This window comes from Harpia harpyja, chromosome 16 (genome assembly GCF_026419915.1).
Source record: "Harpia harpyja isolate bHarHar1 chromosome 16, bHarHar1 primary haplotype, whole genome shotgun sequence".
Taxonomy (NCBI): Eukaryota; Metazoa; Chordata; class Aves; order Accipitriformes; family Accipitridae; genus Harpia; species Harpia harpyja.
In genome coordinates this window covers 25,987,166-26,011,373 of record NC_068955.1, presented here as the reverse complement: position 1 = coordinate 26,011,373, position 24,208 = coordinate 25,987,166, and positions in this window count along the sequence as shown.

Here is a 24,208-nt window from a genome sequence, read left to right as displayed (position 1 = left end):
GTGTATGGAGTGATCAATTTTCAAGCTAGGTTCTGTCAATCAAGCCTTTTTCCACTTCACTGGTAAAACTTCCATGGATTTCAGTAACTGTACCTTTAAAGTACAAATCCTTTAAAAGAAAATACATATTTCAACAAGATTTTGAGGTATCTGTTTATATTCAAATCAATCATTTACCCTCCAGCTACTTCCGCTTTGAACTCCAACCACATAACAAAACATTTAATATTCATTTGTGTATTGGGTTTGCATGGCAAAGTTTTGGTGGCGGGGGGCTACAGGGGTGGCTTCTGTGAGAAGCTGCTAGAAGCTTCCCCCATGTCCGACAGAGCCAATGCCAGCTGGCTCCAAGACGGACCCGCCACTGGCCAAGGCCGAGCCCATCAGTGACGGTGGTAGTGCCTCTGGGAGAATGTATTTAAGAAGGGGAAAAAACTGCACAAGGGCAACTTCAGCCAGGAGGGAGGAGTGAGAATATGTGAGTGAAAGAACTGTACAGACCCCCAGGTCAGTGCAGAAGGAGGGGAGGAGGTGCTCCAGGCACCGGAGCAGAGATTCCCCTGCAGCCCATGGGGAAGACCATGGGGAGGCAGGCTGTCCCCCTGCAGCCCAGGGAGGTCCACGGTGGAGCAGATCTCCACCTGCAGCCCAGGGAGGACCCCACGCCGGAGCAGGGGGATGCCCAAAGGAGGCTGTGACCCCATGGGAAGCCCGTGCTGGAGCAGGCTCCTGGCAGGACCTGCGGCCCCGTGGAGAGAGGAGCCCAGGCTGGAGCAGGTTTGCTGGCAGGACTTGTGACCCCACGGGGGACCCCACGCTGGAGCTGGCTGTGCCTGAAGGACTGCAGCCCATGGGAAAGACCCACGTTGAAGTTTGTGGAGAGCTGTCTCCCGTGGGAGGGACCCCACGCTGGAGCAGGGGAAGAGTGTGAGGAATCCTGCCCCTGAAGAGGAAGGAGCAGCAGAGACAACGTGTGATGAACTGACCCCAACCCCCATTCCCTGTTCCCCTGCACCACTGGAGGGGGAGGAGGTAGAGAAACTGGGAGCAAAGTTGAGCCCAGAAAGAAGGGAGGGATGGGGGAAGATGTTTTTAAGATTTAGTTTTTATTTCTCATTATGCTATGCTGATTTGATTGGTAATAAATAAAACTCATTTCCCCAAGTCAAGTCTGTTTTGCCCATGACAGCAGTTAGTGAGTGATCTCTCCCTGTCCCTATCTCAACCCACAAGCCTTTTGTTATATTTTCTCTCCCCTGTCCAGCTGAGGCGGGGGCAGGGGAGAGTCATAGAGTGGCTTTGGTGGGCACCTGGTGTCCAGCCAGGGTCAACCCACCACAATTTGATTTATACTCAGATTGTTCCTGAACTAAATGTAGGAAAGAAGTAACAAGTGCTGAACTGTCAGCTTATTATAATCCTGTTGATTTCTTTGATGGACTCTCAATCAGATATTCTAAATGCTAACCTCTGAGTATTTTCAAATTGCATTTGTGCTGAATAGCATTGATGTGGATTTGGAATTCCAAAGTACTTATAGGTCTTTTTTAGTTCCACCGTTACCCATTCACTTGACTTACACTTAGTTTTCTCTGATATATATGCAATGACAGACAAAAACTTTAAATTTACAAAACTAGGAAATCTTGTGGTTCTTGGAGAGGAAAATCCTGCTACTTCCCCCATAACTACTTTGGCTCAATAGCTACTGAACTGGCAAAATTTGTGATTTTTTCTCCTGGTTACTTCCTGGAACCTTTGAAATTATGTAACACAATGGATCTTTTTGAGATGTGCATCTTTTTCTTCTGCCACTTAAGTTTTGCAGTACTGTTTTCTCATACCCAAATTATTCAACACTATGTGGAACATGCAGCAATTGAATAGTAACACTCAGTTACAGCGTAATAAATTAATCTCATGGGTTCATGTAACTAATGAAAGCTTCCTCCACCCTCCCTCCCTTATTCTTTTTTGTGGTAAACCAAAAAGTATTAGTAAATATGTCTAATGTTCCCACTTTGTCATTTTTTATTTTTAGATCAAGATTTGATGCTAGAAGTTTTGAAACCAAGTCTTATTCTTCAGAGACACATGCCCAATGACCATTAGAAGTAATGGAAAGCTTTCCTTCAGAGGAAAAGATGATGGCATCATCTCTGAATTGTTTTGATCCTATATGTTCTAGTAATTAGGCTTCTTCAGAATTCTTATATTTTTCAAAATAATGCATCTTACAGAGGTTATCATAATTTATAAAGATTAATAGTATATCCATTTAAAGAAAACCATCTAGGGAAATCTTCATTGTTGTTAGAAAGATACTAATACATTCTGTAATCGAACTTTAAACTCATATATATTACTACTTCTAAATCTTTTCTGCTATTTGTAATCAAACTCCATTGTTTTCCCTTCTATTACTTAAAAGCTCGTGAAAATGTTAAACAATATCGTTCAACTGATTGCTTGTATTTATCTATAGTGCACTTCCAAAATGAGTCAATGCCTGCTGAAAATTGAAGTCAATTATGTGGGGAGGTTTCACAGTATCGTTACTAATTCAAATATTCTGGTTTAGTACTGAGTACCACTGATTACAGTTGTAAATATAATTGATTGTGTTCCTGTTATACATATTGTTGCAAGTAGAGATATTTTGCATATGGCAGGTGATGATATGACACATTTTGAGTAACAACAGCCTCACCTATCTAACCTTGCTCCCCCACAGGCCTAATTTTGAGAAAGAGAGATGAGCATATGAAATAGTCTTCATTCCAGTTTAGTCTTCGAACTTTTTTATGAGACTGTGTGCAAAATCTGTCAAAACTGGGGTTTTGTGACATGGGAATGATCTCCATCTGTTGTAGGACTGAGATCATCAACACATTTGACAATTACAAGATCATCCTTTGTCACTCTTGACTGATGCCAAAGTATTGCCTGGCTCTGAATCTGCTGTATATTTTGAAAAGGTACCGAGGATGTCACTAAGATGTCACTAATAATTGTCGTGTGGTATGACAGTGGGAAAAAATAAAAGCACTGCAAAGAGGAAAAAAGTTCACAAAAAAATGATGCAAATACAATATCAGTATTGGAGAGCCATAAAGAGCTATTAATGTTCTTTTCTCCTCCCATGCTACAGCAAGCTGGTTTGCTTTCAGTAATAGCAATTTATTAAAATTACTAAGTGCCATCAGAAAATTACAATAAGTCCTGATAGATGATTCATGAGTTCAGAGTTAAACAGGAGTATTAGTTATGATATATAGTTTGTGCATAAAAATGTAGTTGAAAGGGCTTATCTGAGAATGAGTCCTAACTGTGCACAAAAATAATTTTTAAGTTTCTAGCACTCTGGAATGGTGATTTTGCAAATGTAGACGCCTATCTGTCTAACAACAAAAAAAATGAACTTTTTTGACTAATGAGAATTAATTTCTTGGAAGTTAATGGAACCATTTTCCTTGGAGAATCATTTACTTCATGTAAAGAGATGAGTTGAACTTCAGATGAAATCGATAATTTATGATTTTGTGTTCAGACTGCTAATCAAAATGAAGAGGAAAACAGTAAAAAAGACAGAGTAAACATTTTAAATTTCCACTGCTACCATCAGAAAGGATACATAATGCTTAAGTCTGAAAGCTCTAGTTTCTTTTTGTTCAGTGTCTTCACAGAAGAGGCAGAATAGAATCAATGCATAAATCAGAGAAAACAATATACTTCACAATGACCTTCAGTTCAGATATTCAGCTGATTTCAAACGACCATATACTGTGAAAATCGATACTTCCAAATAAATTCACTCATGTCAGCAGTCCCATTGTATATATTAGTGTTAAGTAAACAAAATTTCATTTTTAAAAAATTGACAAAAATGACTCAAACTTTTTTTAACAATGTATTTTCCTTCAACTATACCTAAAAGTTAACCAAAAATGAGGGGGGTTTGCAACAAGTCAAGCTCCAAAAGATTGCCAATACAGTCAGAATTGAACTATATTAAATGAAATGAAGATTGGTCTGGCTATGCCATATTCATTCTGTGCTTCAGGCCTCCAACCTGCTGTCTTTTTTGTAACGGTCATAAGCCTTTAATCTTACACAACATTCAGGATGTAACTGCAGGGCTGGCTGTGTCTTTAAGCATACAGACACAAGTGAAGCGTGCTGCATATGATGTGCACTGCCCTAGGAGTGGCTCAGGGAGGTATCAAGCATGAGTTAGATACTAGTCTTTCCCTCTTCTCCACTTTCTGGCAGAGGCATAGGTTTAAACTGGACTATATTTGTAACCATTTAATTATGTCAGTCTTGCAGCAAGCCAGATGCTTACTTTTTCCCTCATACTTGCTTACTTGCAGACATACCCCACACAGCAGGTATGTCTACTTTGCAAAGTAAAAGTCTTTTCTCAGGTTCAGACTCTTTTTGTTTACATGTTCTCGTGTTTAAATGGACTAAACACCATTTTAGAGCTGTCTAAAAGCCCTCCTCTTTAATTCACAACATAATAGAACTAACTGAAACAATGGATGCAATTCACCAGAATAAACTGTCTCAGAAAGTCAATCAGAAAGACTCTTTCTAGGAACTATGACTAAAGAAAGCACATTTGAAAAATTAAAGAAATGCAGCTCTACTGTTTTGTTACCCACAATGAAATTCAGTAAGGTACTCATGCTCATTTTCCCTGGAAAATTCACTAGAAAAAGTAGATTCACAGAAAGAAGATTGTTTTTATTTTTTGTCCTACTGACGGAAAAAAATGGTTTCATTCTTCAAAATCACTAAATCAGGCAGGCTGAAAACCTTAAAAAATAAAAATCTGATTTTTTCTTAAACCAAATATTTTACACCCATATAGAGCCATGTTCTGTACTTACAAGCTTTGGTCTGATTTTATATTCTGCAACTTGGAGGAGAATCAGGCTAGACCATCACAGTGAAAATTTCACTCCTACCTTACAATTAATTTGACCTATTATTTTGATTTCTCAATATTTAATGTAGTTCTTGCAAAATATACTAATACAAGAAGTGATTAAGTACGGTCTTATTTCTTGCATTTCCTGGAGGTTTTATTAATCATAGAATCATTAGGTTGGAAGGAATCTAAAGAGTTCAGGTAGTCCAACCTCCTGCTCAAAGCTAAGCAAGACCAGGCCACATTGCCTGGGGCTTTGTCCAGATGGGTCTTGAAAATCTCCAAGAACACAGACTCCACAACCTCTCTGGCAAACCTGTTCCAATGATTAATTATCCCATAATGGTTTTTTTTTTCCATATACCTATTCCAAGCCACTCCTGTTTCCACCTATGAGCACTGTCTCATTCTCCCACCACTACGCACCTTAGTTAAGAACCTGGCTCCATTTTCCTGGTAACTTCTTAGGTATTGAAATTCTTGTTTGTCTGTTAATGGATGCAAAGTTTGTATTTGCTCAGACTGCAAGTGGAGTAACTGGCGACGCCTATAAATGAGAAAAATTTACTTTGCATTAAAATTTATATTCTTACCCACAGAGTATTTTGCACAATCATGTTTATATTTGATGAATATTTTTTAAAGATACAGGCATTTTTAAAAAAAAGATGGGGAGGGACAGCAAAATGTGATTTAGTTTGAGTGACAGATCACAACTAAAGACTAGGAGTTAAACCACTTTCAGTTTATGACAAATAGTAGACAGGTGGGCTTCTGAAAGGAACTTTCACAAACATTTTCAATCAGTTATCAGACAGGGTTCATTTGAAAGCATCCATTCTGGGAACATTCCTTTTTCCATTACATTGTAAAGAACATCTCACAAGCATTTTTACTTCTGGAGCAGCAGAGCATCTCAGAGGCCAATGTAAGCTTTGCCATCATTGGATACTGTGCTGCTGTTTTACTATTTACATGCTTAGAAATTCAGTGCACTCACATTCCCCTGGCCAATTTGTTTGAGTTTATTAATTCTTTCTCCATTAATATTTTCTACTTGTTTTAATGACAGAAAGGCATCCTTGAGCCTGCAGGTAAAACTGAATCAAATTTTTTAAATTTCAGAGCTCTGATAAAGGCCTGGTTCTTTAGCAACTATTAAATATTTAAGAGGTTGCAGCAGCAGTTTGAAATGGCTCTTGTCAATGCTTGATAATTTATTTTCATATCAAAACCATAAATCATGGGCAACCCACATTTCTAGTGTCATTTGAGGACAGATTGTAAAGTTCTACGGCTGTTTTGAGGAAAAGACAAAGAAAATACACTGCATTAATAAAGAATTAAAAGAAAAATCTCTCTAGTTTAAAATTAGATTCTACAGCTAAAGTTCATTTTCATTTCATGCATCTTCCTTCATATTTTCCCACTATAATGAAAATGAATTTACTTTGTTTGCCTCAAACATGAACAGACCGAGGCTGAAGAAACAGCATGTCTTAGCTTATCACCTCATACTCTTTCAACTCTTTTCTTAGTTATTGCAGCCCATCTCCTGTGAAACTGGTGAATTTCTATCCTAGATAAGGGAAGGACAATGGATCATTTTGATACGTCTTTGTAGGCTCTGTGAGAGAATAAGAAGTGGGCCAGCAGAGGAGATGGCATGGGGTTGACAAATGCAAGAACACATGAATCTTCAAGAATAATGGGAACTGCAAAGCTCTTTGGGGTAATTAATCCTTTTCCATTGTGGTCCCTATAAGAATTCTCAAGTGTTCTGGTGCTTTCTCAATTCACTGACTGAGGACAGCTTCTCCCTGGGTATAAACCATTAACTTCATTTGTGCGTGTCATCAAGATAACTGCACATTCAACTAGCCATAGAATTCTGCATGTAACAGCTTGCATATCTGTAAGGTGCCAGTTCTGCAGGAAGCCAGGAAACCTCCACCAAGGTCACAGACATCAGCAGGGGATCCTTCTCATAGCAGATGGCTCCACCCAATACTCCTCTGCCACTGTTCACCAATTCAGGTCAATACAGACAGCCTTCCCTTTTAGGAGTACATTGGAATTAAAAACAATACACTGGGGCTCCTAGAGACCCAACAGCAATTTTAAAGAAACAAAAAAAAAGCCTAATTCTGTCACCTAGTTTACATTAGTTGCCTTATGGCATCAGGAATGGGAAAGACCTGTCAAAAGCTCCATTTTTTCTCAAATGTCTTTTCACAAAACAAGACTCTCCTTCAGCTTTTGAGAATTTTGAATTTTGCTTTTGAATTAAAGTATCCAGCTTTCCATTAACTTTACAACTAAACCAAAACTAGAAGAGGAACAGATTCAAGTGTTTTCATTCTTAGGCCATGTATGTTTTTCTTAAATGTGAAAAGTAGACCCACAATCCATCCAAATTTTCATCAGATTTTCAGTTATTCTGAAATAAGATTTGTTTGTAGCTATGAAATAACTCTGCTTTTTCAGTCTTTTCAGATAGAGAGGCTTAAATAGTTTTTGTAGTAATCTTAAATAATGCCATAAAGAAAGAATCACAATAGAGCAAAGCCTTTTGGGGTTTTTTATTTGTTTGCTTCTCCCTAAGAACATAGTTAAAGATCCCTTGGCAAAGGATGGTAAAGCCTCAGTTCAGGCAGAATTCAAGTAGGAACATACAAGATCTGGAAACTGAAGTCGCTTCCTAAAAGCCACCATTCTTCTTTTTCCCTTTAAGCAAGCATGAAAATCAAGGTTAAACTCTCAGGATCAAACGTTCAGCTACTGTCAGTCAACAATTCTCAACTTCAACACAGGTACACTGGCTACCCCAGCTGATGATATTGCTCCACAGCTTAGAAAATATGGAGGCTGAGAAACACTCAGCTCAAGCATTGAAAAAGGGAGAAACTAACATTGTTGCCTCCAATCTTGCTAAGTCATATGTGTACTTGCAGTCCTTTGAATTCAAACCTTCTCAATTGAAAAGAAACCCTAGTAGATTACTATTAATTATTTTAAGAGTGCAAATGGTATACTACCCACAAAACCAAAACATTCTTGTGCTAAACAAAAATACTCCTTCAATGAGATCTAAATATGCACAATTTACCTTGAAGATTTTCTAGAATAAATAATTACTGATTTTTCCTCTGAGCTAAAGCAGGCTTCATGAGGTATCAAAGTTGCATATAGATCGGGACAGCAACTGTAGAAAATAACAAGTGCAGTATTTAACTCTAACTGAAAGAGAAGCAAGTCATTGCTAAAAGATGGGTCTGAGCTAACTTCATATCCATTCCCACTATATGCTCAAAACAAGGTTTAATAGAGGAATACAATATATCTGTATCAGGGAAAATGCCTTTCTGGTATCAAAGACATATGTTCCCTCCTCTTTCCTTGTCTCACTGTTTTTTTTCCCTCCTAAAAATGAGGTAACATGAACCAAATACCTTGCTTTAGAAGGAAAGAAAAAATGTAGCTATTACATGATTTCTAGCTATGTTCATCACTAAAAGGCTGTTCAGAATTTCTTCAGAGGAAAACTATGACAGTAAAGGCAGATCCTACACCAAAAATCTCAGAATAGAACTAAGTTTAGGTGGTATTAAGGATGAAAGGACAAGAAGAGGAGTTTGAAGACAATGGAAAAATAAATTAAAATGATGAGTGGTCTGCAGACTTAGCACAAGGGAATTCAGGGAACAACACAAGAAGATAGATACTGTTGGAAATCAGAAACAGTAAATCTATGCAGGAAGATCGTCAGAAATACATTAGAGACCTGAGATATTAGAAACAACTGAAAGACCTATGTCTTTATATTCTCATGCATGCAGCCTCAGTGAAGGAAGTGTATTCACTGAAATTTCTTATACAAGAAACGTATTTCTGACCTAAAGACTGTAATGCATAAAACCCCTGCAAACAGAATAGAAGGCACTTGAACTATAGTGAGAAATGCAAACACCAAATTTATAACATTCCTTAAATATCAGTCTTCCCACATGATAAAGGAAAGTGATGGGTATTCACAAGTTACTTGTTCTTTAGTCAGAGGAATCTCTCAGAGGAAATATCCCATTAGAAAAACAATCTGGCCAAACCCTTCCTTCTTAAGGCAAAGAAAATTACTTCGTTGTCAGAATTATAGTAAAAACAAAGTACAAAATAATAAAATTAGTCTGATTGGGAGACTGCCACTCTTCTGCCACTTTACAGCTACAACCAATGATACGAAACTGAAGGGACTGTGAGCGCTGCTGTGAAAGTCTCCCAGCTACAGCAATTATTCTCCCTTCTGTCTGAAAGCCATCTGTAAGAACATGATCCAAAGACTAGAAACAAGCAGACAGACTCTGCTACAATATATTCCTACTAACAAATCTGTCATGCTGCCTCCTAAAGCCCATTTATTAGTTATTTCCAGGCTAAATTTATTCATTAGCAGGTTTAGAACTATTTATCCCTCAGCTGACACTGTACCTTAGTTCAAGCATTTAGCCATCCTGATACATGCTTCCCACTACATTTATAGAGAGAAGACACATCTCTTTCAGCCTTATTTTGCTAGGCTTACCAAAGCAGTTTTCTTGGCCAACATCTCCACTGTCACATTATACAGCACTGCCTCAGTTCCAGACTAGCAATGCACAAGTCAGTTCTAATCCTGCAACCATAATCTCTGTGAGCATACTACCCTGCCCATGCTAATGAATTACAGGCAAAGCTCTCCATTTCCCATACTCATTTGAGCCATGCACATGCTCCAGCTTAACTTCATCTGATTTAGCTGACCTGTACCATATGCACAGTCTACCTGAGGAGGTTTTGCCAGTACAACAGCATTACTAATTTCTCCTGTTTGATATACCTGAGCATCAAGTTTGCCATTTTCACTGCCATATCACTGCTGAAACATAATTATCTTGCAGCTGATTAGTATACTCATGTGTTGTTTCTTGTCAGTCATTACACACTGATGAAGCTCTAGCTGATAGCAGAAATTCTTGCAATTAGTGCCTAACTGCATGACTTTGCAATTTATTACCGTATTTCATCCTGTTTCTATTAGTTCATTTCAAGTTCACTTAGCCGGTTTCACCTCATCTTTGAATCAAATGTTTTCCAGCTTTAAGGCATCAATGAATTTGCCTACTATTTACGACAGGGTAAAAATGAAAACAAAGTGCTTGAGATTGATGCTTACACTATTCTGGAGTCTCTCTTTCAGACCATTAGTTCTTATCTCATTAAAATTTTCACTGTTGCACTGAATTTTTCATCACTTCACAATTTATCTGCTATATGCCACCTTTTCTAGCTAAACAACTCTTTACACAGCACAATACCAAATACATTCCTGGAGACCTTATAAGTAAGATCTGCTGCAGTCTCCTTGCTTATAAGAGTCAAAATGAACAGGGTTATCAGGCTGATATATCACAATCTGTCTTAATTAGCTTTCTGTTGTTGTTCCTTTGTTATTTTTCTCTATGTTTTTGCTTACTTTTTCAGTTGATAAGTTCACAATCCTTGCATACTATTAATTCAGACTTATGGGTATACAGTTGTCCACATGTTTTTAGGTTTTGTTTTGGTTTTTTTAATATAGATGTTATGTACAGTATTCTCCAATTTTTATATACAACTCCAGTTTTAGTAGACTAAACAGAAGATCCTTGCTAGTAGTAATTTCACATGCCAGTTTTTCCACTGTTACAGAGTGAAGTGCATGTTGAGTATAACCACTTTTAAGGTATGTTATAAAGTTCTTTCATAAAACTTTTTTCCTTAAGACAGTTATAGTAAAATTGTCATTTATGGAAATGGGAGATCTTTTTGGTTAATTTTTAATATTGCTTTGTTAGCTGAGAAATCATTCTTAACTTTCTTGAAGTGTGACATTTTATCTTGGACAGAAACATGGTAAGCTTATGGGAAAAGTTTCTGAAGCACAGGAAAGAATTCCATTTTCTCTTACATATACAGATATCAATACTGAAATAGAAAAAATGTAAAAAAGCATAGCTTTGCTTCATTGACAGTAACTCCATTTAGCTGTAGTATACTATGGTTCATTGCAGAGCAAAGGATATAATAAAATTTTTCACCTAAAACTTGCAGCCATTTTTCTCACATAATTTATTTCCTTATGATAAAGTCTGTAATTTGCTTGAGAGGCAGAATCCAATTATTCCCTAATTAAGAAAATCCACATCTTTTGTTTAACTGGAAGGGATCCAGACTCAAATAGTTGAATGTTCTTTTTTTGTCACCATTAACAAAAAAGAATTCTTTGTTTTCAGGAAATAGCATCAATTATTACTTCGAGATTTAATTCCTGGAAGATGACTCTTATCTCAGACCTGAGTAGACTGAGTATCAGGGACAGTTTTACAGCATTGTACTAGACCTAAACTATAGTCTCTATACACCATAAATATTCCAATTTGCATATCTAGGAGTTGCACTTTTTAAATAAAGTGCTGCCAAGAGATCCTTAAACATCATGCAAAGGCCAGACTCGCAGATGTCTGCACAGGTTCGACCTGGTCTCAGTGTGGGCTGGGAGTTATGTCTTGATATTAAAATTCTGACCTGTGCATGCGTGCTGGAAAACAGGTATACTATGTCATTTGCCTGTAAAAGAGCATTATTGCTTTTGAAATTCTCTGAGTCTTAACTGCTGCTTGTTAGGCATGTATAATTTTTTTCTAAAACTTGTTTCCATCCCCATGGGATAGTGGATTGGGACTTGAGAATATCTGGTAGGCATTATTATTTATAAGGCTTAAAAGCAAGGTCTCCTCCTTTCCCCAGTCTTATAGTACCCATGATAAATTTGTCTTCAATTTCCTTATAAAGGGTTCCCAGATTATATAGGGATCAGTGTCATACAAAACTATATAGTAATTTTTCACAATTTCTGTTTCATGCTAAAAGGGGGTGGGAGGGAAGAAATTCAGCAGATAAGGGAGGAAAAAATTCATTGTTCAAAATTCAGAACAGCTAAATAGGTCATTCAAGTCTTATAATAATCTCCAGTATCCAGGAGCAGGTGATGACATTGGTAGTCAGGAACAGAAATTAAGAATACAAAATGCTGGCATTTTTTGCAGAGCTTATAGGTCTCATGAACACTGGATTGTCTCTAGTACATGTGATGCTCTGTGGGGTAACCCTTAAATACATTATCAAGTCTATGAAGGCAAAAATATGTATGAGAATATGCAGAAGAGCTCCACAGCCCTAAAATATCTGCATTTTAAGCCACTCAAATACAGTGGCTTAAATACTGCTTAGAATCCTTTAAACAGTACTGAAGGTAATGACTAGTCCTCTCACTGTGGCAACAACCACTTCTCTGATCTCACTTTTGCATTAGCCACTACTGGCTAATGAATCATGGTCGCTTCCCTTAGCCAGCCAAGAAATTCATTAAAAAGCTTCCTCTCTTACAGTCTGCAGAAGGTAACTAATCAGTTGATTTTATTAGCAACTTTGCTCTACTCATAAAAGTATGGTAGCACACTCCCTGTGACCTCATCTGAAGCCATAAAAAGGTTGTCCATAATGGGAGAACGGTTGTGGACATGCGATGGAACTTTTCTCAGCTGATTCCAAAAGTACCTACTGAGCATTCTGTTTTTTTCTAAAATGTTCAAACCTAACAGATTGATAACTAAGGCCTGAGGTCCACCTCCTCACCTTTCGTGTATCCTCAGACCTCAGCACAGATCCTAGTGTTCCGGCCACTGAGAGATCTACCTTAAGCATTTTACAAGTCTACCAAAACCACAGCCTATTAAATTACCCATCAGGATTCCATGGGCTGCAATGAACACACCAGTTCTCATCTCTTCTTCCAAGACTGCGTCTATGGCACTATCACATCATAGTCTTTCCAGGCTATTTAGGAAAGGGCATATTATATAGCAGAAGTAATTTTCTCTTTCAGTGCCCCACCTACTCAGCTCTCTTGTGAAGATTTTATGTCCACTACCTATGGAAACTCAGATGTGAAGCAAAAACCTCTGGAGCTACTAAAACATATGTGGCCAGCAACTGTGGGATTTGTAGTATTTATAGACACCCAGAAATTTTATCAGATAGATGGATATATTGACAGCTTCTTTCAGAAGTATCATTATATAAAAGTTATTCAAATAGAAATTAGAATTCAAGAAGAGACAAATATGACAAACATTTTTCTGAAAACACCTGTTAATCTTCTGGATGCAATAAAAAGTGATAAAATGTTATAGCAAAACAGAATGGCAATCAGTAGACAACACCAACAAAATAGGAGGCTGCAAAATGATAACCATTTTAATGCTACTGAAAGTTCCCTAGTTTTTGAGGATTGAAAGCAAAAATAAAGCCTAATAAAAATCAGACTTTCATTAACAATCTGCTTACAACATTACATTGGAACACATAGAGTACAAGTTGGAGTAAACATTATTCTTTTTCAAGGTTTAGAGAATAGTAAGATGAGTGAGGTTCCCTCACAGGACATAGAAAGACCACTTGAAGTTAGGAGGAATGCCCCTCGGCCTACAAGCTCTGCAATGAGTAGGTGGAAATGAGATGGAGAGGACTGCTATAGACACTTTTTTGTAAATCTTCTTTCCTTATCCCAAACAAGGTGCATTAGAAGCAGAAGGACTGCACTCTCCCTATCCACTTTCACAGCAATTCTATGCTTAAGACACCAGCAGGAATGATTATGCTTAATGTTCCACAGTTTAGAGAGAAACAAACAGAAGGCATGTTTTCTTGAGCATGGTTCTTCATGCCCCTCATACACAGAGACAAGCAAAATGGCCTGAAGTAATTAATGTCACTGCATTTAAAGAGTGCTGTATTATCACCACTCTTACAGTGAGAGTTCTGAAACTTCTTTTCACCCAAAGGCTTTACTAGATCTAGAAAGGCCTGAGCACAGGAGGAATCTGGCCAACAGCCAGGAGGCTTAAAGTACTGTTTCAGTTCTAAACCCTAGCATTTAGTTTTGCTTGATGCAATGCTGTAGAATCTGCTTTAGCTGTGAAGTAACTTTCAGCAACATGTGAACTTTTACTCAAGAACCACGAGATGGCACCACAAGCAGCCACAAAACCTCTTTAATTATCAGCAACTATGATCTTGCTCATTTATATAATTAATAAAGCAATCGGATAGGACTGTTTCTTTTTCAGGCAGTACTACAGAGATTATATATGGATTTCTGCTCAGTGACTTTTCTGTTCCTGTAAAGCTGAGCAGCCAGTGTTTAGACTGATCCATTTCAAACAGCTGTTTAATACTGTGCTGAAACAGACACAACATAAATCAGTATTTTAAGAGGTGATCAGTGACCACAGGTATCTGATTTCAAGGTAATTTTAATCACATTTAGAAACTCCCATTTCACAGGCTGGCTCATTCAACCTGTCCTGCATGACACCTGCCCTGTTCCTCCCTCGCACACTGCCATTCAACTCCTCTGCTTACCCCAGTGCCCTGCCTGGCATCCCACACTCCCCCATTTCCACACAGAGCTGCCTACCAAGTGGGCCTTCACTGCCTGACACCTGCCACGGAGGTAGGAGAGGAGGGTCCCAAGCCCCTAATGAGAGAGAGAAAAAATTAGTTTCTAACTTCCTTGGCAAGACAAGAGGGACTCCAGAATCCTAAAGGGAACAATGAGCAGTATTTTCTGATGTCAGTCTGGCTAAGACTCTGGCTGGAGGTTCCAGCCATCAAGTAGCTTTACTTTTCTGCCATAAGAAAGCTTTCCATCTTCTGACATCATGTCAGATACAGGAGTATCTACCCAATAGGCTAAGCACCCAATACATCCCACCACAGCACAGCCTGGCACAGTGCATGCGCCCAGTCCCATGACATGGAAGGCTCCCGCCACCTATTAGACCCTCTCAGCTATTTTTTTATGCCCTCAAATAATGGAGTGCTTCTGGTCACTATAATTCACGTCCCCTAGACTATAACGGTGTTTCACCTTCCTAACAGGAACAATATTTCTAGATTTTCCCTGTGAGTTGGAGAGGGTATAAAAGGATGATATTATGGCATGGCACAAACTGCTTTGTGCACTTCTCTACTCAACCTCCAACGATCACCAAGGAAACAACATCAAATCCAGAAGCCATCAACACAATACCTTCAAATAAGCTTTCTAAACCTGTATTTGTCTGAATAAATATGGTGCCTGTGCATTGGTCCCCAAAATGTGTTCAGCCCTCAGCAGGCAAAAGGTTCCCAATACTCTGAATTAAATGAAACTGATTTTCTGACTGCTATCATATTATAGGTTTTTTTAAATTCAGTGACATGAAGGTGCTCAGATGTTTATTTTTCAATATCTCTTATCAATTTGGGAATTTCTTCTGTAGTAAAATGACCACACGACAGTGCCAGGTCAAATCCTCTAGAAACATTAGCAAAACTGAATTGTTGGTACTTAGAACTGGGATGCTGGAGTCCAAGAGCTGCTACCAGAAAAACAGAGAAATCTTGGCATCTTGGTCTGGCTAATGCCAGGAAAATGTCTGGAGGGATGAGATAGACAATGTTTCTTCCACCAGAGGAATAACCCTAAACTCTCACTCTGTCACTCACACACACTTCAAGCTCTGTCGCAAGCAAAAGGAGCAACAAGGCAATGGTTCTCTTCCCCTCCCTAGACGTCTGCTTCCCTGCCACAGTTTGCTTTGCCTGGGACTAATTCTGCGTAAGAACAGTGGCATTCTTACAGCATGGTTAATGAGAGGAGAGTATCATACGAACACAAAAGGCAGACTGGGAGGGAAAGGAAAGAGCTGCATCTGTCAATGAGAACAGTAAACACAGATCCTGCCAACCACAGATTTGGTTGAACAGTGTATAATGCAATACAAAGTAACCAAAAGTTAAGACTTCAGCTCAAGCCTGAACCTGCCAAATTGTACCTACTTTATTTAAGAATAAAGCCTCTGGTTTTAATTATTATAATTGTCTGGAAAAATACACATTCATCAGGAATTTAGCCAAATACAATGCTTGGGTTTTTTTATTTCATCATTCTGCTAATACAACCTAACAAAGATTTGGTTTTTGTATGGAGCTATATACTGGGTGATACCTGTAAAGCTCTTCCTTTAAGCTTCAGATCTGTTTCCTCATTAAAGCTCTGCAATACTGATTCCTGCAGTAGTTTCATGAAATTTCTTTGCAAATTTGCAATCTGATCACAATCAAACTCCTACAGCTCACTGAGCAACTTCAACACCCTATATTCTGTGCAGTAATGGCTCCATGCCCTAGAATAAAGATTCCATTGGACTGCTAAGAAAAAATCCTTTTAAAAAAATGTTTAGAATCCCTAAAAGCAGTGAATATTGTAGACAAAGCTGGTCAGATAAAATGTTAAAACCACAGCTGAAGGTGGCTATGGCTGTATGCATGCTTTTCAACCTATCTGTCTTAAGCAATCTGCCCTAAAAATTACTGCATTTGCAAAAAGAATATGGGTCAGGCATCTTAGCCTATGACTTTATTTAGCAACCCAAATAAGATGGGCTTTTCATCCATTATCCAAGTGTGCTGAATTGTTCTTCATCAACTTTATTGTGTTATCAATGCACACTGTCAGTAAGATTCAAATAAGCCTTATGTTGCATATCATAGCTGTAGTTTGAAAACAAATAGCAGGTGCTGTTGTCTATGTAAGCATAAGGGACAGTCCTGCCAAACTTACTGTTTCAGAAGAAATGCACATTTTTTCAGAAGTCCTTCCTAAAATCCATCATAGACAAATGCATGCCCAGCTTCTTAGCATGGTTAGAGAACATAATAGAAATACTGATGAATTTTTAAAGTGTCTGAAACATTGCCTTTTTTATTTCTAGGTTTAAAAAAATATGAACATCACAGATAAGTGAAACAATCTACCTAGAAAAAAAATGCAATCATTCCTTACACAAACTACTAATGGCAGCCTTTGTCCTTTGGACTCAAGTCCTTCTTTAATATTTGGGTCTTGAAGTATTACTTACATAAAAGTTTAAAAAAATTAAATGTTGTTATTGATAGAATCTGTGTACATTTGTTTTAAGCACTGACAAGAAAGAAAACCAGAAGGCCTCCTAGCTCAGAAATTGCCAGGTTTGCCACTCAGCAAGTTGTGTCAATGAAACGAAGTATCTCAGCTTTCTCTCAAGCACTTACTTTTAGGAAGCATATGTAGTACCAAAGCACTCAAATGCAGTCAAATTGGATTTGGCTTTTCAAATGAATACTCAGATATGTTTATTTGGTTTTCATTTTGGTTTGGATTTCAAAATTCAGTCAGCTCCTGATTAGTATGGTTTAAGAGAGTAATGTGCAGATAAGTGTCTCTTCAGCAACCTAAGATCACTGTTCTCCAAAACAGAAGCCCAAAAATATCTGAAACATTTTTTCCAAAAATTCACCATTTCTGTAGGTAAATGGCAAATGACGAATTTCAAATTTGTTGAAAACTTACTCTACAAAGATTATTTCAATGAAGTTCATTGAAACCTAGGCTTCCTGCCAGCTTTCTCACCTGACTGCTCAGAAGCCTATGAAGCTGGGTTGCTGAAGATACTACATTTCCAAGGCTGGGGAACCCAGTGCTTCCAGTACTTGCAGCTGCCTAGGCAGTCCACATGTATGCTCTGGCTTCAACAGACAGTAACTTGAGACAGAAAGACAGTAACCTGAATCAACTCAACAATGAAAAGGCTTTCCTTCTATGGAGGATTTCAAAATTTGGGGTTTTCTTTTTTAAGAGTGAAATGAAAATTTAAAAAACAAACTGGTCTTCCTCTCTCAGATAGTTTTGCTTCCATTCACACTGAACTCTTCTACTTAACAATCCATGAGTCACAAGTAAAACCAGAGGGCTTTCTACTACTGTTCAGTGAGGAAGATAACAACATTGAGCATGGTTCCTTCTTTACAGGCACACACAGGCACCACGTGAATTAGAGTGAAACAGATCTGGGCATGTGTCTACTCTGTGCAAGACTAGCAAAACCAAACCATAATGAATCATATCAGATGCAGCCTCATGTCCCCATTTCTAGTGTCTTCAATTGGTATCCTTATAGCAATATTTCTGCACTTTTGCTATCAACAGCGTAAAAGCAACCCCATACAGACCCAAAAACTGCTCACATAACAAAAAGTAAACCCTAGCTGGTTATGTATTAGTGGAATATATGACTTTAAATATATTGTCCATCAGGTCTCTCCCTTGCTTTGTCAACTCTTTTCTAATATGACTAATCTATTTTGTTAAGTCCATTAAGATGCTTCCTTGTTCTTGTTGAAAAACACTAGTTGTACCCAGAAAGCTTAAAATAAAACAGTAGTGCTCCAGGACAGTCACAGGATCAAAACTGCTACTTATTCACACACAGAGAAGCTATTTCTAGAAAAAAAAGATTTATTTTTCATTAGAAAAATAAAATACTCAGAAACAAAGTGAGATGGTAAAATGAAAGAACGATAAAGAAAAAAAAGAAAAAATATTCCTAACAAAGATAGAATTTTTAAACTTCATTTAGTCCTGAGCAGAATCTTAACTTACATTTCCTAACAGATACCACTGGAGTTATCAAATGATGTTATATAAGAAGCCAAGATCACGCCGTGGGTTTGCAGGAACAAACAGCTGAAGGCTGTAAGAATGCCATCACTAAAAAGGGTAAGAAAATGCAGCTGGTTTATATATTCAGAAATGTGGAAAAATCAGCCATGAATGAATTTATATCATGCAAGACAAAAACTACAGGAAAAATAACTGAATGACAATAACATAGGCATCTGTATTGTTCCTTGAACTCTTCTCTGTTTATTAAACTCTTTTCAGAAGGATTAGTTTCTCCTGCTGTTGCCTGCAAGCAGGATTCTCAGAAGACTTAGAAAGACTAACAGCTTGTATAGGTATTTGGAAATACGGGATGTATAACCTTTACTCCAAGTAATGGAAACTAGTATCTCAAAAGCTTTCTAGAATTCTATGCTACTAAATACATAGTCAATGCATTCTAGTATCTTCTTTATTCTCCTGAGGGTAAAGTATTCTGCTTGCATACAAGTGAATATGTGAATTCTTCATTAATGATTAACTCTTTAGCTGACACTAATTAGTTTCAACTACCCAGCTATGTGCTCAGCAGGCCTAAGCTACTTCATAATTCTGCATCATCAGTGCTGGGTAACTAAAACAGTATCAGTAAAAATTGTATTGAACAATAGTGACCAACTACCCAATGCAATTACCACCAAAGTCAATGAGTATCTCTGCAATTACTGTAATAAGAATCACAGTAAACTCCAAAGGCATATAGAGGGGTAATGCAATGACAAAAGTCATCTCCCACCAGTAGTAAGCAATAAAAACAACAACAGGGAAAAACAACACTCCAGTCAATTTACTTAACATAGGCCTGTGCTGCTGTGCTGTGAAATGCCAACCCCACACAGGGAGTCCTGAAGCACAGATTCAGAAGCAATTTGCAATCTGTGTACTTCAAGGGTATCAATTTAGTCAATCACTGGGTAGCAGCAATAAGGTCTTTGGCGTTAAATACCTCAGGTTAAATTTGGACCTGTGCAGAAAAACATTTGGACAAACAAAAAAGGGGAGAGGAAGGGTACTCAGTCAAGACAGGCTGTGTGCAGAAGAAACTTGACACAAGCACATACTATAGTCAGTATGATGGCATTGAAGTGCACAACTCCAAACTTAAAAGAACCAACTCTTCATCCTGTTCTAACTCATAGGAATTTAATCAAGCCATAGATTGAAGCACCTTAAACATGCCTTGAGACATATTTTCAATGAAAAACAGCTTTCAGATGCAGAAACTATTATCCCCAGTAACATATCTATTTAACAAGACCTAAAACATGTAACCACAACCATGACTCTAACAAACCTAAAACCCCATCCCTTGACACTTTTAAAAGAATATATTAGAAGCTAAAGCTAGTCTGCAGCTGGAAAATTTACAGGTAAGACCTGTCTTTTATATCAGACATTGTATTTTTTCCACTAGAGGGTTCAATACATCTTCTATCAGGACAGAGTCAGATTTATGACTCATGGTGGACAAGTTGCACACATATAATGAAGTTTTCCAATAGCACTTTGATAGGTGCTGAAGTTCTCTGAAAGATCTGATCTACCTTCTTTTAAGCAAGGCAGATTTACAACTTGCAGTAACAGAATTGCTAGTCTTACCACCATGCCTCTTGAAGAAAGAAAATTCATTCGTTTAGGACATATAAGAAACACAAAGCTTTCAGTTCTGTATTAGATGCTTTTGCAAAAAACCAACCAAACAAACAACAAAAAAAATCCCAACAAACAAAAAAACCCACAACCACAAAAAAAACCCAAACACCCAAACCACAAACAGAAGAAAAAGAGCATTTACTGCTTAGAAGGGAAACAGCAGCAGAATGTGTCACAGCATTTCTAGTTGAAGTGATTAGTAATAGCAAAGCAAGTGCTCTCTTGTGGCAGCAGTGGTAACAATGGCTTGCTGGGTTACAACAGTAAACGGTCCAAGAGAAATAGCCATAGAATACAAAAAAATAGACATACAGAAAAGCCTTTTATTTCCCTGAGATGCCACTAAGGCATTAACACAGCCATGTGAATCTGATGCCCACTATGACTTGCACAAAAGTTGGAGAGTCTTCATCTACAGGACTACCTCTACTCCGATGAACCAACTCCCTGCCCATGTTGAAGACAAGATCTTCCATTACAGCATTTGCCATATTTCCCCACTCACTTCAACAGGAATACAGCAATCTCCATTGAACACGTCAGGGTAAAGTTAGCATTCCCATCAATAAGTATTAGATAAATATGACCCAAATCATGTTGTGATCAAGATCTTAATGTACCAAGGCTGACAAGTTTTAGACTAATTTCAGCTCGGTGTGGTTTTGAATGGCTCAGATCTTGAACTCAGAATATCAAGGCTGAGAATAAGAACATAAACTCTGCCTTCACAGTACCAGTGGGGCCAAGTAGAAATGTTCTCCTTGAACTTGATTAAGACTAAATTGAAAAGCACTAGCTGTTCCAACCCAACTCTTTGATTCCCAATCATAATGCAATTACAGCATTCTGCAGCAACTTGAGCTCTCTCACGGAGCTTGGAGAGCTTGGATTCTGCACAACGGACCCACTAGTAAGCTAACCCTAGAAAGGTGGAGAAAGACCATGACATTGCTTTGCTCCAGTCCAAACAGGCCATTTGCAAAGACATTCCAGATTTGTGAATGGCTTAGCTAGCTCCAAGCGTGAGCAGAGCACATGCAGGTCTGTGAATCTTTCTGTACAGACATGCCACAACATCTTTTAATTTTCTAGGCTGTATACACAAACCACCACAGAATTCCAGGAGTGTGGCTTCAATAACTCCTCTTTGACAACATGGGCAACACCTGGCATTCAGTCCAAAAGCATAATGACAACTGCTAAATCTAGGATGGACAATACTGCTTAAGAACTAGATAGATAAAACCACTAGCTAAAAGTTGCTGTAGCATGTGAAAAGGAAGTGTTCTTCCCTCTGGCATTATTCCCTAAATTGAAATATAAACCATTTAAACTGGAAAGCATTTCTATTTCTCAAATAGAGACAAAATTCAGTAACACAGAATCTATGTATAATGTTCACATATATGTGAAAATTACAGCTTCCTGAATAAATAACATTTGTTATTCCCTTCACAACTACCATAACCTTCTAATCTAATGGGAATATAAACTTGAAGGAGTATGATATAGTTAGAATATAAACATTTCCCAGATATATGAACTAATAATCTTAGAAAAACATGTACTTAAACAGCATCTTGCCCATCATGAGAAGTAATTAGTTTTGTGTATCTTTCTAACAAAAGGTGTGGGAACAAAATCAAAGTCAAGCAAGTAACAACTCACCAAATTACCACTCCTCAGATGATAGACTGGTGGTTAGTTGATTTCAATTTGTAATCTCCTATTACACTAAAAATGTATATTCATATATTCACACAATGAAATTAGCAGAGCTGATAGCTGGAGAACCAACCTAGAACTGACGATTACCAAAACAAATGCCCTCAAAGTCAGTGCAGGACAAAATCTTCCTGTTACAAAGTTTGTGTTGTGTTTACAGTGTGCCTTCATGAACTCTTCAGTAAGAACACTATGTAAAGCATTTCCTGTTAACCTTCCCCCTCATTCCCACTCCCCAATCAATCCCATCACTTACACTGCTACAGCTGTTCATTTCATTGTGGAACAAATTGATAAGGATTAACAACAATGCTGTAAAAGATGGCTGGGTTGTTTTTTTTCCCTTTTAATCAGAATGATCTCCCTTATTTGCATTGCCACAAGTAAGGAGGCTGAGTGGGCCAGATCAAGGAACTAGGGGAGGGAAGAAAAAGCATGGCAGGGGCTAAACTTGCCTTCTCTGCTTGTGAAACTATGGTTTTAGTGAATGTGTATGACTTCCTCAAACCATGAAACAGATCTTTGCAACTGAGAGATTAGATATTTTCTGTATTGTCCTTCGCAAATGAAGTTTATTTAGTTTTATTTAATTTGCATAAATTAGTACCTAGAAAAGGCCAGATCCTCAATAGGGATATAACAAATTGTAATCAGCTTTTGTCTGGCATCTCTGGAATTAGTGATTTACAGCAAGTGAGAATCTTCTCTGAGAAGACAGACTGTGTTGACACTAAATGACACAAAAGAACATTATTAAACGATCACAGAGTTTATATTAGTAAAGAGGAAGATGCCTGCTTTCTTGACTTGTTTATACATTTAATTGAGCTGTGTTCTCATTCAAAGTAATTATTACAGGAGATGTCCAGGGAAAATTTGCAGATCACTTTCTAACTTCGGTGTGATAGGAAATTCATTAACAAATTAAGGTATTGCAGACTGGATGGAAATGAACAGATGGCCAGTCTGCAGGACGACAGGAAGGTATGAGACACTTGAAGGGCTCATTTGTAAAAGCCATTTTGAAAAGTATCCCGTTTGCAGGCCAACTAATAAGCCAGTGAGAATTTCTTTTCGTGATAAAATGCTTTTAACTGTATGTCCTTGACTAGTTTTCTTTTGTGGATGGATTTCTGTAAAAGTCAGACTGACCATAACAGAACAGTCATAACAAAGCAAGACTGGCTGTTCTGGGCAGATCATAGTAAATACAGTGCTACTGTGAGTCATTTTCCCCAGAAGTGATATATGAAGCTCAACAAAGTTATTTCTCTGTCATTATTCTGTTGAAGAGGCACACATCACTAACTTGTGAATGCAGGAAAAGGGCAGTAAGCAGGGGAATACTATTCATAGAATCTTTTATTATCATGACAAACTAGGCATTCAAGTTGAGTTTGCATGGCTGCCTGCTAAAAATATCTGAGATCCCTGACAGAAAACACAGATCTGGAGCCTCATTATGACATCTTTATAGTCCCTTTCCACAATCCAGACATTCATTACATAAGTTTAAAAAAATGTGACCATGCGACAGACAGGAACCAGGACTGCATATACTGGGATAGGAATTTGAAAAACCACAGTGGTATTTTAAATGGTAAAGAAAAGTGGAGTTACTCATGGTTTAACAAAACTCACACTACTAGCTTTCTTGGACCACAGATCAATAAACAAGTACATACGCAGCTCACTGGGTAAGACCTAATTCAGAGAAAAACAATTAAGATTGATACAATGAAAAACTCAGGAACATATTCACTAGCCAAGAAATACTCTAGCAATGTCTCTGCTATGAATTACCAGAGGACCAGCTTGCACCCCAAGCCTATTAGTTTGAGGGCTGACATAAAACACAGTTAAAACACCTGAACATTTCTTTTCCAAAAATAGGCTTCTCAACCTTCTTTCAAAGTGTGGAATGGCTCAGCTATTTCTAAATGCCACTGAATCAAATTCAGTGAAACTTCTAAAAAGACATTGTGACAGTAACCTTCACCATCACTTCCTGAGTGTGTTTTGCTTTTCTTTTTTCCTCTTAAGAAGGCTTGATCTCACTGTCTGGCTGAACATTAATCCGCTTTCATCAAGTACCAAACTAATGCTTGCTGCATTAATACACTGCAAATCCTCAAGGTATAGGTTACACACAATTTAGTATAAAAGGTAAGCATAGGGCTTTCTTTTCACTACAGCTATTATCAGGAAGGCAAGTAGAATACAGGTAAGTTTTT